Source organism: Ruditapes philippinarum, unplaced genomic scaffold, assembly GCF_026571515.1.
Source record: "Ruditapes philippinarum isolate M1 unplaced genomic scaffold, ASM2657151v2 ctg6473_1_1_1_1, whole genome shotgun sequence".
Lineage (NCBI taxonomy): Eukaryota > Metazoa > Mollusca > Bivalvia > Venerida > Veneridae > Ruditapes > Ruditapes philippinarum.
The window spans coordinates 2,610-15,000 of record NW_026856655.1 but is presented as its reverse complement, the minus strand read 5'-3'; the positions used below and the strand labels follow the sequence as shown (position 1 = coordinate 15,000).

At 33.2% G+C, this 12,391-nt stretch overlaps 1 protein-coding gene across 1 annotated transcript in view; it reads right to left on the bottom strand.

Moving 5' to 3' along the window:
• LOC132747219 (brevican core protein-like) overlaps window positions 1–4,916 on the bottom strand; it is a 28,291-nt gene extending 23,375 nt beyond the window's left edge. The window contains exon 1 of the mRNA XM_060736549.1: window positions 4,785–4,916. The gene's annotated coding sequence lies outside the window, so the exon portion shown is untranslated. The remainder of the gene's footprint in view (window positions 1–4,784) is intronic.
• Between the last annotated feature and the right edge of the window lie 7,475 nt (window positions 4,917–12,391).

The window sequence follows — 12,391 nt, the reverse complement described above, 5'->3', positions numbered from 1 at the left end:
GATAAACTGTTTCCATACTAGCAGACGACAGTTCACAATTCACCGATAAACTGTTTCCGAACTAGCAGACGACAGTACAAACAGTACACGATGCACAAATAAACTGTTTCCATACTAGCAGACGACAGTTCACAATTCACCGATAAACAGTACCTTAACTAGCAGACGGCGGTACACAATACACCAATAAACAGTTTCAAAACTAGCAATCGGCAGTACACAATACACCGATAAACAGTTTCTGAACTAGCAGACGGCAGTACACAATACACCGATAAACAGTTTCAAAACTAGCAGACGACAGTACACAATACACCGATAAACTGTTACCGAACTAGCAGAAGACGGTACACAATACACCAATAAACAATTTCAAAACTAGCAGACGGCAGTACAGAATACACAGATAAACAGTTTCCGAACAATGAGACGACAGTAAACAATACACCGATAAAATGTTTCCGAACTAGCAGACAGCGGTACACAATACACCGATAAACAGTTTCCAAACTAGCAGACAACAGTACCCGCAGTACACAATACACCGATTAACAGTTTTCGAACTAGCAGACGACAGTTCACAATACAACGATAAACTGTTTCAGAACAAGCAGACGACAGTACACAATACATCGAAAAACAGTTTCTGAAATAGCAGACCGCAGTACAGAATACACCGATAAACAGTTTCAAAACTACAAAACAGCAGTACACAATACACCGATAAACAGTTTCAAAACTAGCAGACGACAGTTCACAATACACCGATAAACTGCTTCTTAACTAGCATACGGCAGTACACAAAACATCAATAAACAGTTTCAAAACTAGCAGACGGCATTACACAATACACTGATAACTAGTTTCAAAACTAACAGACGACAGTACACAATACACTGATAAACTGTTTCCGTACTAGCAGACGACAGTGCACAATACACCGATAAACTGTTTCCATACTAGCAGACGAGAGTACACAATACACCGATAAACTGTTTCCGAACTAGCAGACGGCAGTACACAATACACCAAAAAACAGTTTTCGATCTAGCAGACGAGAGTACACAATACACTGGTAAACAGTTTCAAAACTAACAGACGACAGTACACAATACACCGATAAACAGTTTTCAAACTAGCAGACGACAGTTCACAATACACCGATCAACTGCTTCTTAACTAGCAGACGGCAGTACACAAAACACAAATAAACAATTTCAAAACTAGCAGACGGCAGTACAGAATACACAGATAAACAGTTTCCGAACAATGAGACGACAGTAAACAATACACCGATAAAATGTTTCCGAAATAGCAGACAGAGGTACACAATACACCGATAAACAGTTTAAACTAGCAGACAACAGTACACCCAGTACACTACACCGATTCACAGTTTACGAACTAGCAGACGACAGTTCACAATACAACGATAAACTGTTTCAGAACAAGCAGACGACAGTACACAATACATCTAAAAACAGTTTCTGAACTAGCAGACCTCAGTACAGAATACACCGATAAACAGTTTCAAAACTAGCAGACAGCGGTACACAATACACCGATAAACAGTTTCCAATCTAGCAGACGACAGTTCACAATACACCGATAAACTGCTTCTTAACTAGCAGACGGCAGTACACAAAACACCAATAAACAGTTTCAAAACTAGCAGACGGCATTACACAATACACTGATAACCAGTTTCAAAACTAACAGACGACAGTACACAATACACTGATAAACAGTTTCAAAACTAACAGACGACAGTTCACAATACACCGATAAACAGTTCCTGACCAAGCAGAAGACAGTACACAATACACCGATAAACTGTTTCCGAACTAGCAGACGGCAGTACACAATACACTGATAAACAGTTTCAAAACTAACAGACGACAGTACACAATACACCGATAAACAGTTTTCAAACTAGCAGACGACAGTTCACAATACACCGATAAACTGCTCCTTAACTAGCAGACGGCAGTACACAAGACACCAATTAACAATTTCAAAACTAGCAGACGGCAGTACAGAATACACAGATAAACAGTTTCCGAACAATGAGACGACAGTAAACAATACACCGATAAAATGTTTCCGAAATAGCAGACAGCGGTACACAATACACCGATAAACAGTTTCCAAACTAGCAGACAACAGTACACGCAGTACACAATACACTGATTAAGAGTTTACGAACTAGCAGACGACAGTTCACAATACAACGATAAACTGTTTCAGAACAAGCAGACGACAGTACACAATACATCGATAAACAGTGTCTGAACTAGAAGACCGCAGTACAGAATACACCGATAAACAGTTTCAAAACTGGCAGACAGCGGTACACAATACACCGATAAACAGTTTCCAAACTAGCAGACGACAGTACACGCAGTACACAATACACCGATTAACAGTTTTCAAACTAGCAGTCGACAGTTCACAATACACCGATAAACTGCTTCTTAACTTGCAGACGGCAGTACACAAAACACCAATAAACAGTTTCAAAACTATCAGACGGCATTACACAATACACTGATAACCTGATTCAAAACTAACAGACGACAGTACACAATACACTGATAAACTGTTTCAAAACTAACAGACGACAGTTCACAATACACCGATAAACAGTTTCCGACCAAGCAGACGACAGTACACAATACACCGATAAATTGTTTCCGAACTAGCAGACGGCAGTACACAATACACCAATAAACAGTTTTCGAACTAGCAGACGACAGTACACAATACACTGATAAACAGTTTCAAAACTAACAGACGACAGTACACAATACACCAATAAACAGTTTCCGAACTAGCAGACGACAGTACACAATACACCCATTAACAGTTTCCGAACTAACAGATGACAGTACACAATACACTGATAAACAGTTTCAAAACTAACAGACGACGGTTCACAATACACCGATAAACAGTTTCCGAACTAGCAGACCACAGTTGTTTTGCGAGTAAGGATAACTGGTTGCGTATTTCACTGTATAAATCGAATGTAAAATGGTCTGACATGTGGTAGGTTTAGCTGTTGATTTAAATACTTTGGTGTCAAAAGATGTGTTAAAGTATATACTGTGACATAAAGTATATACTGTGACGAAGCTAAGATGAAAAGCATTCCATTTGGTGTAAGAAGTTAAAAAATTCCTGCGGGGGAAAGTAATAATAATCTAAATATATTTCTAGATTGCTTAGCCAGTTGAGCATTCTAGCAAAGCATTTTATCACTGTATTTAGCAATGCACCGCTAGATTGCTTAGCCAGCTGAGCATGCCAGAAGAACATTTTTACAATAAATTTAGGAATGCCCTGCTAGATTGCCAAGCCATCTGAGCTTTCCAGCAGAGCATTTTACACGATATTTCAGAATGCACTGCTAGATTGCCAAGCCAGCTGAGCATTCCAGCAGAGCATTTTTATAATAAATTCAGGAATGTCCCACTAGATTGCAAAGCCATCTGAGCCATCCGGCAGAGCATTTTTACACGATGTTTCAGAATGCCCTGCTAGATTGCCAAACCATCTGAGCATTCCAGCAGAGCCTTATCTACACTATATTTTGGAATGCCCTGCTGGATTGCTCTGTCATCTGAGCTTTGCAGCAAGGCAGTTCTTGCTCAGTATTAAAAAATACCCCTTTAGATTGCTTAGCCAGTTGAGCATTCTAGCAGAGCATTTTAACACTGTATTAAGGAATGCACCGCTAGATTGCTTAGCGAGCCGAGCATTCCAGCAGAGCATTTTAACAATAAATTTAGGAATGCCCTGCTAGATTGCAAAGCCATCTGAGCATTCTAGCAGAGCATCTTTACACGATGTTTTAGAATGCCCTGCTAGATTGCCAAGCTATCTAAGCATTCCAGCAGAGCCTTATCTACACTATATTTTGGAATGCCCTGCTGGATTGCTCTGTCAACTGAGCTTTGCAGCAAGGCAGTTCTTGCTCATTATTAAAGAATACCCCTTTACATTGCTTAGCCAGCCGAGCATTCTAGAAGAACATTTTAACACTGTATTTAGGAATGCACCGCTAGATTGCTTAGCCACCTGAGCATTCAAAGAACATTAGATTCCCTATTTTATTTGTTCTGCTTTTTTATTAGCTCACTGTTAACTGCTATATAAGTTTTCACATACTATATATTTTATCATATTTTTTATTTCAAGGTAACGTGTGTCAAAAAATAAAGAAATCAAATATATAAACCATTTTGTCATATAGCAATAAATTAACCAATTCTAATTTTCTTTAAAGACCCATTATGCCTCAGGAATACGTTATTTGTGTCTTGTTACAGTTTCCAAAACGATTACTCATTAGCCTTATAGCTAAGCCAGCTTTTGCTTCTGTCTCTACTGCTTTTTGGCAATTATTACAGTTATGATGATTGAGTATTTGTACGGAAGTACTAAAATACTAATTTGCTTACATTTTGTTTCTTTTAAAACAAATAAATTCACGATAAGCACTACTTTCTTTGTGTCATCAGCATATAACATGCTCTGAAACCATTATTTAAACGTTGTAAAACTCATGTTTGCCCTTTCTAAAGAAGAAAAAACGTTTCTGAAGGCATAATGCGCATTTAAATTGACACTGTACAGCTGTTACAGCTGTACGTATAACAAAATAAATTTAACATTTTCAAAATACATTTTTAAACTTTAGGATATTTGTTGATTTTGAATAAAAATAATTTATAACACCCAATAGAAAATAAAATGTTTCCATAAAAGATAAAACATCTTACCTTTGATACAATCCGCAACAATATAACTCGCTTTGCTACAAACGTAATATATTGAGTATTTATATTATTTTATAATATGTGTAATGTACAATGATTGTCGTTCAGTCCGGTCACAGCTTGTTATAAAGTTTATAAAAACTTATAAAATAACAACTTAGAAAGTACGCATGTGTTTTTCAATTGAATAAAAAGACACAAGTCATTGTCCAGGTAATATTACATAACACGATATGAGGATGTAATAAAAGTACTGTTTATGTTGTTGATAATAATAATAATAATAATAATAATAATAATAATAATAATAATAATAATAATAATAATAATAATAATGATGATGATGATGATGATGATGATGATGATGATGATGATGATGATGATGATGATGATGATGATGATGATGATGATGATGATAATAATAATGATGATGATGATGATGATGATGATGATGATGATGATGATGATGATGATGATGATGATAATAATAATAATGATGATGATGATGATGATGATGATGATGATGATGGTGTTGGCGGTGATAATGGTGGTGATAACAACTATAATACCGATGATGAAAATGATGATAATGATTGCAAAAAAAGGGAGATCTATAATGATGATAACGATAATAGTGGTGGTGCTAACAATGATAATGATGTTGATGATGGTGACAAAAATGACATAAATGAATGATGATGATGATGATGATGATGATGATGATGATGATGATGATGATGATGGTGATGATGATGATGATGGTGACAATAATGACATAAATGAATGATGATGATGATGATGATGGCGGCAAAAACATGATGATGATTTTGATGATGGCATTAGGGAATGTTGATGATGATCATTATGATGAGATATATTAAGTGAATGATTTTCCGAAATATCCGCATAAATATGTAATCTTGACATTCTATAAAAAATTGAAAAATTATTTTTTACTCAAAATGTTATACTAAGTAACCGCCAAAGTAGAAATAAGCAAAATGCTATACTACTCTCACAGCGACAACATCACTTCTTAGAGAAAATTTAAAAAGAAATATTGATAGCTTGCCCTGTCAGCACGTTATCGCAGAAAAGTAGACAGGAAACTAGTATACTCATTCCTGTGGACTAATATTGCAACCTCAACGCAGTGATCTCCCCTTAATTCTTCGGAGATAAAGTGAAGTAACCTCTGGGAGGAGTTTGACATGCTTCATTGAAGGGACTGCACTAAGGTGTTTGGACTGGATTTTTTTCTCTCGATTTTTATGTTACATTTGATGACGATCAAAACCAAACCGGAGACCATTATTCCGTTTCCAGAATAATTATTAGATGACCCAAAATTGAAAAAGGTTGCAACGTTTTCACCTAAATCGGGCTAGGAATAGAAGATCTACACAAAAATACGATTTCAATTTATTTCTTATATATTTCCGATTTTATAGTTTGCATGCCGTTTCGATTTAACATTTTTCATTTCTGATATTCAACTGACAGTAAGTATATACGCTTTTGTTGTTGTTTTATTATTTTTATTATTATTATTATTATTATTACTTTTATCAATATTATTATTATTATTATTATTTCACCATTATTATTATTATTATTATTATTATTATTACTTTTATCATTATTATTATTATTATTATTTTTTATTGTTATTATTATAATCATTATTACTTTTATCATTATTAGTATTATTTCACCATTATTATTATTATTATCATTATTATTATTATAATCATCATCATCAGTATCATCACCATCATCATCACCAGTATCATCATCATCAGCATCACCATTATCATCATCATCATTATTTTTATTTTTATTATTATTATTATTATGATGATGATGATGATGATGATGGTGATGGTGATGATGATGATGATGATGATGATGGTGGTGATGGTGATGGTGATGATGATGATGATGATCAACTCTGAAAACCATCCCCGATCAACGGTTATATAAATCACCGACATAATGCGTTTGTCTTCTTACCATGTGTTTGATCAATAATTACACAAACAAACGTGATATATTACAGAAAAAAATGAAAGTACAACGGCTATGATGTTAAATTGCGCCTTACAGTGTCCCTACATGATTAATTAGAAATAAAATTATCAAATTGCAAGAAATACAAAAAAAGTTAAATACAGCTGTCAACGTGATGATTCATTCGTTGTTCAGTTATTTTCTCTCTTTTTTATAACTTCAGTGCATACAGTGCAGCTCCATCCGCCTACCTAAAACTAAACAAACAAACATGGTACGAATTGAGCCGCGTCATGACAAAAACCAACATAATGGGTTTGCGACCAGCATGGATACAGACCAGCCTGCGCAAGTTTACTTGTCAACAAATAGTTATTTCAAACTGACCAATGAAGAATAAAATCCGTTTACTGAGAATTTAAGAAATTAAAGCCTTTAATAAAGGGACGCTCCTGTGATATAAACAATATAAAACATAAATTTGTCAAATCTTAAAATCTAAGGGTTCAACTTTTTATCTATATTTTAAATAAAAGAAGTTTATACCTGTAGAAGATTTGTGAATTTAATGGCTCAGTTATATTTTGTATATACAGATACAATTTAATATGACATAAAAACATTTTTGTCTTTTTTGCGATAAAATTTGAAAGACTTTCCCTTAAATTTTGTGTACTGGCAGAATTTAAAAGAAAGTAGTCCGGCAAGACACCAGTGAAAATACGGAAAATATGTTTCACTGCAGTGAAAAATAAATTTTTACAGTGAAAATACGGAAAATGAAAATACGCATTTTATTCCATCAATATTTCTCAATATTTCATTTATAAGTATATAATAAAAACATTTATTATATCGTGAACAACTAAATATTAATTGTTTATCTTATTACTGTAATAATTTAAAAGTGAAAAACAATACGAACATTATCAATGTTTCTTTATTACGCATTTAAACTGCGCAATAAATGTATATCCAATATCTTTACGTGGGTTGCTAATTTTCATTAATCATTTATATTTTTTTATGACACATGCTGCAATGACAATATGCCATTTGTACTTTATACAACTTGATGTAATCATATAAGTTTTGTGATGCACTTTTACCCGTACAACCTAACATGACAATATGTTATTGCGTTGTTATGAATAAATCTTATGAATAAATCTGATGGAAAATTTTGTATAATATTATGTAAATCTCACAAGAAAACATTGAATTGTTTAGTCAAAAATCTTGAAATATTAGCAAACTTTGGAAACAAGCAATATGAAAACCAGTTATATGAGTTCTTTTCCTGTAAATTATGTCTTTAAGCGTAAAAGTAATACAAAACTGTAACCACTGGCAAGAGTTGTCATTGAGTAATATATGTCAGCCGGAACTCTTCAAATGTGGATTTTACCAAGCAGATCCCCCGGAAAGAACAAACATTTACCATAATAAAATTATCATGGACTCCTGATTGTACAAAAGAACCAAATTTGAGAACTTACAAATTAATTAATATTTCCTTCATATGTGAACTTAATTTGAAACGAAATAACGTTCATTATATATGCACAGTTTGGATGTGTAATCCTGCGATAATAATAACTGCGAATTAAAACCGGCAAATATAGCGGAGAATTGCAAACATTATTTACTTTATGCCAAAGAAAATTTATTGGGTACAGAGCTCTTTTCTTTTTCCTTGCTGTGTGCCCTATCTTTTATACCAGAAGAAGTTTTGTATTGGAATATGTTAATTCAATATATGAATTAACTTTAATTTTGATAACATGTAAAAAATATCGTATATGCTCAGATTAAAATTTTCTGTTTAGGTGACTCATAAGTTCGATGTGCCTGATGTTCATCTTTATATATTTGTGTGTCTGTATTGACATGTTCTGTAATTCACGTCACTATCATAAAGAATTATATTTTCTTACTAACTGTACTAACTTCTAGCTTAACAATGCTATGCCAGTCAAATCTTTAACTGTAAAAAGATCATTGACTCCAGCACTTTCAAGTTTTGAGAATTCAGTATCGCTCAATCCGGTGCTGGATGGGGCGTGTGGGATGCTTCACTTTTTCAAAACCATTCATGTAAGCACACAATCAAACCGAATCTGTAATTTTAAGTTTTTTTTTGCTGTTTTAAGTTGTTTCGAGGGATCACTTTTTACTAGATATTCAAACATCACGATAGCAGGTGTCAAGTGCCTTGTGGCAGCTGTAAAATGTTTTCTGATAAATTGGGATCATTGAGTTCAGAACTTTCAAGTGATGAGGATTGGGTACCGCTAAAGCTGGTGCTAGGAGGCGTCAGGGAGGTTTCAGTTTTTCATTATCTCTGTCAACACACAATCAAACCGAGTCTACAGTTTTCATGTAATTTGATTGTTTTTAATTGCTTCCGAGGGATTACTTCTTTCACCATTTATTTGTTTGGACCCCGGAATTACCTACATAAAATATCTGAAAGGAGAGCAATATCATCTCAAACATTAATGATAAAAGTTGTAAAGTATTGTTATGATAGATTCACACCAGGACTTTGGATACTCGCTTGTACAATGTTGTAGCAAATAGTCTGTTAAACAATTTAACAAGTAATGTATTTGTATAAAACTATCTATACCAGTTTTATTATGTTAAACTCTCATTCTTTCTTCATCTTCAGTTACTTTAGTTATTATTTCTAAATTTTCACCAGTATTTTCATCACATTCATAAGGTCTAAATAGGCCTGTAAAATCTTCAAGCCATTCCTGGGTAGATATTTTGTTTATTGTCGTCCTTTCCTTCAGTCATAGGTTGAAGTTTTGATCAAGATGGCTTAGAATCGTTAACTTTTGATGTCAGATCAAAAAGAGATTTTCTTGTATTCTTACGTCTTCAAATTACACTTTTTTAAATTCATTTCATTTAAAAACATATCTTTTCAAATTTATGTCTGACCTACAATTCCTTTATTGTCTTAACAGTTTATATTTTTGATTTTTTTTTTAAATTTTACAATCAAAATGAAACAATTCTGGTGATGAAAGATGCTCAAAAGTTATTTTCCAAATGCTTACCAACATCAGTGATACATATACTCAAATTTGATACACTATTATCGATCTTGATTCAAGTGCTTAGTGGTTTTGCAAAAGTTCAACATTACATCTTTAGTGAATAGTTAACTCAATTTCTCTTTACAAACACTTTTATCATTTATATGGGATTTTCTAAAATCAAAGTTGTTTTTCCTTTGGTCATTAAGATTATGTCTTTCATTATTGTATATTTTAGCCTAATATTTAATTGAATATACTTTTATTCCCTCCTTTTGTCAATTTTAAAATCTGTAATACTTCTTTCAAATTTCAGAGCAAAAAAATTTCATTACGTTGTCATACATGTTCAACATCATGAGACGGCATGCCGCTTGCAAGACCCGTGTGACAAGATTAAACCTTAAGGTCATACTGCATTGTCAGATATGACAGCATATGACAATTTCGGCATCTATGTTTCTTAAAATGTCAGAGAAGTGGTAATTTGACAAATCATCGGTCTGTAAATATATCTGGATATATTTCATTTGATAGTATAACTATTTGATTTGAGCTGATAAAGTGACTAAATTTGAATGTCAGCCGAGATGTCGACCTGACATAAATAGTTTTAATTCTGAATCAATAATAGCGTGCGTCATGTAAAGGTTCTTATCAATCATTGCTATACTTCCTACAATGTTTGTGCAGTTTACATGCATGCATCGCCAAATATATTCAAATATACGCCACAATATAGCCACAAAATACGCCCATCACAAAAGCCATTGACAAAGATGTGGGCATTATAGAAATGCATATATGAGATATGCTCTGGGCAATATCCGAAAATAATCTGAATTTTTTATCATCTCTAGTGACCTTGATCTTGTACATTTTATCCTAAATTTGTAGTCATGATAGTTATCATTTGCGTTACAATCCATCAAGAAATAATGACTAAATAGTCCCCGTACACATACTTTGACCTCTCTGTCTGACCTTGACTAGATTATGTGCGCAATAAGTCTCAAAATGGTGAATGTCTGTGCCAAGTTACACTAAAATCCCAAAGTGAATGTAGAAGAACGATCCGAACAATCAATTCCAAATGACCTGATTTAGACATGTGACACTGCTTTACATAGTGGTTAACATTGATACGAAATTTTATTAGAATACCACAATACGGGGAGGAGATATGCTCTGGACAAATATCTATATGATATCATCTTTAGTGAGTTTGACCTTGCATAAATTAACCTTAATTACATGCTTCACACCAGTAGTTATAATAATGAACATTTGTGTTTCAATTCCTCAATAAATAATTACTAAATGATCCGAATATACATATTCATATTTTATCTAAACTCTGACCCCTATGTGTGACCTTGACTATGGCCGCAAGGACCAATTTTTGCACGCGACACTTGGCCTCACAATAGTTAACATTTGACCAAATTAAAATTGAAATTCCTCTAAGCATGTAGAAGTGTTGCTGGGGATTAGTGTTTTTCAATGACTTCTTCGTGTGACTTTGACCTTTGATCTGGAGACCTAACTCATATGCATGAGACTGCTTCTCATAGTGGTGAACATTTGTCTGTAGTTTCATAAGAATCCCTATATATGTGTACGAGATATGTTCTGGACATAATATATTTTATCTTAATTGACCTTGACTATCATCTTTATTGACCTTGACCTTGCATATATTAACCTTAATAACATATTTCACACTACAGCCATTCTCCCATAATTGAGGCACTTTTGGTTCACAAAAAAATGAAAAATCTGACTTTCATAAACAACGTTTTCTATGATTAGCTTTTAATGTTCAATACCTTGGACAGATTGTGTGGAAGTTTAACACACACCATTCGCTCCGTTTGTATACTGAAAGCTTTTGAAGTTAGTTACTGAATTACATTGTTACGGAACATATATATATACCATCGGAATTACTTTGGAAGTATTGTTTTACTAACATTTTAAATTAAACAATCCAAAAGAATATGCATTGTAAAGTTGAAGACCAATGGTTACCTTTAGCAAAACTATTTCATGCCATATTTTATTCTGAAACTTGTATACTTCGTATTTGAAAAGCTTGTATAAGCAAATATTTTCGTAACTAAAGATTGACATTGTTTCGATACAATGCACAAACAAATACTGTCATAAAAGTTATCGAATTATATCTAAAATAGAAGCAGAAAACAAATAAAGCATAACTTTTAATCGGTGTAACGTTACCACAAAAACTTTGCTGCACAAATGTTCATCAAACAGTCCTCATGATCTGTTACGGAACATAGGTGAAAAATTATAAAACATAGGATTTATAACTCAATATTTTTACTCTTTAAAATTACTTTAACAATTTAAATGTGGTATCTTCACAAACAACATCAATCATAAAACACTGTATCAATTAAAAATAACATCAACAGTTTAATTTAGTGAGTAGTACAGGAAAAGATATCTGTTACGGAACATATGTTATGGAAAATAAAATATTATGTTTTTCACTGAAAATGAACAAGAATTCTTTTTTTTCACTTT